Genomic DNA, 5,980 nt, shown 5'->3' with positions numbered 1-5,980 from the left:
AGGCTGAGAGCTGAGGTCCAAACTTTCAGGCAACAAGATGGTGAGACTCTATATGAAGCATGGGAGAGGTTCAAGGACTTAACAAGGAGGTGTCCACCTGACATGTTCAACGAATGGGTGCAGCTGCACATTTTCTATGAAGGACTCTCTTATGAGTCAAAGAAGGCCGTAGACCATTCATTCGGAGGATCTTTGAACAAGAAGAAGACTATTGAGGAAGCCATAGATGTTATTGAAACAGTAGCAGAGAACGATTACTTCTATGCTTCCGAAAGAGGGAACACAAGAGGAGTAATGGAGCTAAACAATGTAGATGCTCTGTTGGCCCAAAACAAGCTCATTACCCAGCAGCTGGCTGACCTCACCAAGAAGATGGAGATGAACCAAGTAGCAGCAATCTCCACTTCATCAACAACCCAAGAAGGAGTGAATGAAGAAGCAGAGGGGAGTCAGGAGCAAGCCAACTACATTGGGAATTCACCAAGGAAAAACTATGATCCATACTCCAAGACCTACAACCCTGGATGGAGAAACCACCCAAACTTTGGGTGGGGAAGTGAGCAAGATCAAAACCAAGACCAGAGACGTTACAACTCCAACAACAATGCAGCTCACCAGCAATTCACACAGAGGACATCTCAACACCCCCACAACAACACTTCTCCGCATGCTTATCAAAACCAAAGTGGCACATCTGCTCCAAATCACTCATCAATTGATGACAAGCTCTCTAAGATTGAGGCCTTACTTGAAGGAATATGCCAAGAGATTCAAGAAAATAAGGTGTTCAAAGAGGAGGTGCGAGCCAATATTAAGAACCAGGGAGAGACCATCAGGAAGCTGGAATTCTAGGTGGGATATTTAGCTGAGAAGATTCCCAAACCTACTGATAGCTTCCCAAGTGACACAGAGAAAAACCCCAAAGGAGAAGGAAAGAAAGTAAGATGGGAAGATTGCAAAATGGTTACTGCGAGTGATCAAGAGACTGAAGACAAGCAAGGCAAACTTTGCAAACAACCTGAAGATAACTCAACAAAGGAGGAGGATAGAGATCGCCAAGAACCAGAAATCTCACAACAAGAGCTGCTGAAGTTCTATGCACCCTTTCCTCAACTGCTCAATGGTGCTGTGGGAAAGAGAATATACTCAAGGTTCCTAGACATGTTTGCATCTCTGGATGTAAACATACCATTCATCAAGGCAATTCGACAAATGCCTGCATTCATCAAGTATATGAAGGAACTTCTTCCTAGGAAAAGCTCACTCAAAGGAGGCCAGACTATAGTGATGAACAAGGAATGTAGTGCCCTTATTCAACCTGAGTTGCCTACAAAAAGAAGAGACCCAGGGAGTTTTCACATCCCTTGTGCCATAGGTGAAACTATGTTCGATAGAGCACTATGTGATTTGGGGGCTAGCATCAACTTACTGCCCTTATCCCTGGCGAAGAGGCTGCAGATCAATGAGATAATACCCACAGATGTAATCATCAGACTGGCTGACAAAACTCAAAAGCAAGCAATAGGAGTGGTGGAAAATGTGTTGCTAAAGGTTGGGAAATACTTTCTCCTAACAGACTTTGTCATCTTGGACATGGAAGAGAGTCACACTCATCCAATCATATTGGGAAGACCATTCCTAGCTACGGTCAGAGCACTTATCGATGTAGAGAAAGGGGAGCTAATATTGAGAATCCATGATGAACGACTCAGCTTCAATATTTTCAAACTCTCACAAGAAACAGATCAAGAGGACAAGGAACTAAGCACAAATGATAATGAGACACTGAAGGAGGAAACAAGCACTAAAGCACAGCCATTTCATTCTGAGATCTCCTTAATAGATAAACAAGGAAAACAGCAATTGCCACAGCTCAAGGAAAAGTTGGAGGAACCTAAACCTCTAGAGGCAGGTGAAGACAGCATCACAACTCCTTGGAAAAAAGAGGTCACCAAGGGGAAGGCAACCTCAAAAGAAACAAAGAAGAAGGTACCAAGGAGATGGAGGAACAAGAAAATCCCTACGGAAGACTTCTCTCCAGGGGATAGAGTTGTCTCAACTTACTTCCCAGATATTCCCCCTAATCTCCCCACTGTACCATCTCAGTTACCCAAGGTCTTCACTATCAACAGAGCTCTTTCCCTGGAACATGTGGAGATCGTTGATCCAACCAATGGATATAAGTCCACAGCAAGAGGGGAGGACTTTAAGCACTACCAACCACCCTGATAAGGGAAAAACGTCAAGCTAGTGACGCTAAAGAAGCGCTTCATGGGAGGCAACCCATGTTTTATATGTTTTTAAAATAATGAATAAATCAATGTTTATGAATTTCAACCCAAACTTGACAAACACTTGGTGCAATCTTTATCATGCAGTATATAGTGAAGAACAAGTTTGGTGTTCAAAGCAAGCCAAGATGCATGCTAGTCTTAGGAGCTTTGAACAAAACTTTTCATCACGTTGCTTCAAACTAAGTTTGGTGTCACCCCATGGTGCCACCAAAATGCATAAGGATACACAAGTAGTTAGTTAGTTGAAATTCATAAATAAACAAACTCTTTTTCTTCTATTTATTATTCTAGCCGTAGAGTTTGATTTTTATGATATTAATTTCCTTATTTAAATCTTTATAGGAAAGGAAAAGAAGCATAAAAAGGGGATTGATTGGACAATTAAATGGGGGAGATTTCACCACTTAATGAAGAGCACTACACAAATGTCTCAAGAGGGAATGCATGGGGAAACGCTGCCATGCAACATTGGAGAAAGAAGACCCTTGAAGACAGAACCAATCACTCTCATTAAGTGATGATCCTTGTCCTTCCTTCATACACAACCCCAACCGTCCATCAAGAAACAATCCTTGCAATCCACACCTTCCATCCACTCATGATCTCCCTATATAAGTGAACCTTAGTGCATGATCATTCCTCACACTCAAATTCCCAGTCTCCACACTTCATACTTTCGGCTTGCTCAAACCCCTTCATCACACTCTGTCCTAGCCAACCTATTCCTCATCTCTCCGTATCCTCCAACCTCCATCTCAAAACAGAAACTCAATTCATGGCATCATCAAGCTCAAAGAGGCAAAAGAGGAAGGAACCCATGGAGAGTGTTCCTTTCAATGAGAAGAAATTCAAAACTGCCTTTCATGAACGTGAATTCGAATGGATAACGGCGAGAAAGATATTGCCAGAGTTAATCTTCCAAATCAATGCAGATGAGTCACCACAAATTCTGGAGAAAATCGAACAGAGGGGGTGGCAATTGCTCACAAGTCCAGAGGGGAAGATCAATGAAAACCTCATCAAAGAATTTTATGCGAATGTAGTAAGAGAGGATAAAACTATGGCCCCAACCTTCAAAAGTTACGTAAGAGGAAAAGAGGTGGACTTCAGCCCAAATGCCATAACAAGAGTTCTTCACCTGAAATCACCTCGTTTTGATGAGGAAAGTTATCAGGCAAGGATAAGTAGAAGCCCTGATAATAATGAGCTCTCAGAGATAGTGGCAGACATCTGTGTTATAGCAGCTGACTGGGAGAGGTACACAGATGGGAGTCCCAAGTTCATCAAGAGAGGAGACCTGAGCCCTGAAGCCAAGGGGTGGTTTGAACTTGTGAGGAGGTCCATTCTACCAGCTGCAAATAATTCAGAGGTAAACATCAATCGAGCTACTATGGTGCATTGCTTAATACAAGGTGGGGAAATCAATGTGAATGAGCTCATCGCCGAGGGGATTCAAGATTCGGCTGAGAAGGTTGATTCAGGTGCCAGGCTTTGGTACCCCAGCACCATTCTCCGCTTATGTAATAAGGCCAAGGTAGTATTTGAGGACAGCAATCCAGACTGGGTGAACCCAGGGAGGCCAGTTACACTCGAGCGATTGGTTTATACTACACCTGCTCAACAACAAAGAAGACCACAAATAGGAAAAGCAAAAGCAAAAGAAAGAGTTCACCAAAAGGAACCTCATCAGGAAGAATATCAACAAGGAGAGTATTCTGATCCAGCCAACTTGAACATGAGTCACCTTCTAAGAGCCATTGAGGATTTGGGGATGAGACCTATGGAAGGACAAGAGCAAATACTGAACCTTCAAACCAACTGGCTGAGCCAACAGGAAGCATGGCAAAAACAACAAATGGAGCAGCAGCAGGAACACTACTCCAGGCTCACTCAAGCCATCAACCAAGTGAATGAGAGGCAAGAGCTTCAAGAGAAGCACTTGCAAGAACTCAACCAGTGGCAGATAGCCCAAATGAAAACTTTCAATGAGTTCAGTGTACTCAATGAAGGAAGGCAACTACATAGGGAGGAGTTCTATGTGAACACTCAAGCCAAGTTGAACAACATGACTAGTAATATGCATCAGCTACACTATGCCATCCCTACATATGATGAGGTCAAAAAAGATTTTGTAGAACAAGAAGAGAGGAAGGTGAAACAGCAAAAAGAGACACTCAAGAAGAAGATGGAAGATGGTGGTTTCTGGAAGAAGCTGCTTGGAAAAGGCAAAGGAAGTGGGAGCACAAGCACTCAAGAGAGACACAATGAGGACAAGCAAGGATGGGAGCATGGGCATCCACATGAATGAAAGGTGGTGGAGTTCTTTTTAGTCCATCGTTTTCTATGCTTTAAAATAAGGAAGATCTTGTATGAAATAGAACCTGCTTCCATGTTATGTTTAAACTTTTTAAATTCTGTCTTTTAAGTTTTCTTTCTGAATAGGTCCATGATTTCTGGTTTAAATGTCACTGCATCTTTCCCTTATTTACTTGTAAGCTTGTCCATTTTAAATCAAATGAAGAAGAGAATGTTTATGTTTTTTTAAAAAGACCAGAGTAGAGTTCATAATGTGGAAGTGCATTCATGAATCTTTGGGGTAGTCATAAGTTAGCTAAGTTGGTTCAACCACAAGGCTAGGAGGACAACTATCTATCCTGAATACTTAACTTTGGATATACCCATGAGACTAAGTGTTCCGAGGGTTACCTGAAACTGTAGGTCGATCTCGGATGAGATCTTCTGTGCTGGTCGGAGCTGTTGTGTCCGACTTGTTGGACTGACTGCCCTGCTAAATCCTTGGTCACCGGAGGGTGGGGGTACCTGCAAGAGACTCCGATGCTTAAGTTAGCACGGGTATTAAACAGGTTTATTATGTGGAATCAGTGTATGAGTTATACTTGGGTGCTCCAGTGTATTTATAGTAGCGTGGGTTGACCTTTCTGATAAGATAAGTTAGTTATCCTATCTTATCTTATCTTATCTTGAGTGAAGTCAGCTTATCTTCAAGGGAACCGCCTTTATCCTTGTAGGCTAGGATTGCCTTTGGATTCTGGGTCGTGTTCCTCTATTTGGGCCCTTTTATTGGGCTTTGCTGTCGATTTGGCTGAGTTCTTTGTAAAGAAGTCGGTTCGCTTGACCTGAACAGGTCGGTCGCTTCGCTACTGAACATCCCGGTTCGGACAGCTCGACCCTGGGTATGAACAGTGCCCCTGTTTGAGCTCGGTCTTCTTTTTGAGGTCGAGTTCTCGACTTCGATCCTTCTTTAGTGAAGCCGAACTCAAGCATTTTGTCGATTCCCTTGCAGCAGCTTTTTTGAATGTAGAACGTTTTCCTCTAAAAGCGCGCCCTTTTGTATTAGCACTTTGTCTTGGGGAACGTGTGAGGGTTTAATGCCCTAATTAATTAGCTTTAATTGCTCCGTTTTTTCTTTTGGCTCTTTATTTTGATTTTTGAAAGCTCAGAGACAGTTTCTCTTCTTTTGCTCTTTTGTAACTGCTTCATCATTTTCTCCGTTATTCTCGTTCTCTTTTTTTTGCCTTCGCTTCTTCTTTTCTTTCGTGGCGGCGTTGCCCGGCGATTATCGAGACGACTTACATCTTTTCCTTTTGAAGCTTTCTCTTCTCCAGGTGAGTTCCATTCGCATTTTCTTTTCTCTTTCGCTGCTTTTGGCTTTTTTGTGATTAAGT

General features: G+C 42.6%; 1 non-coding gene across 1 annotated transcript; it reads right to left on the bottom strand.

Moving 5' to 3' along the window:
• LOC148555702 (small nucleolar RNA R71) lies at nucleotides 1–104 on the bottom strand. The gene has a single exon (XR_015886578.1). It is a non-coding gene; the product is annotated as a small nucleolar RNA R71 (small nucleolar RNA).
• Between the last annotated feature and the right edge of the window lie 5,876 nt (nucleotides 105–5,980).

Source organism: Arachis ipaensis, chromosome B6 (assembly GCF_059453495.1).
Source record: "Arachis ipaensis isolate K30076 ecotype BB chromosome B6, ASM5945349v1, whole genome shotgun sequence".
NCBI lineage: Eukaryota > Viridiplantae > Streptophyta > Magnoliopsida > Fabales > Fabaceae > Arachis > Arachis ipaensis.
The sequence above is the reverse complement of the archived record's forward strand: the minus strand, read 5'-3'. Positions and strand labels throughout refer to the sequence as shown.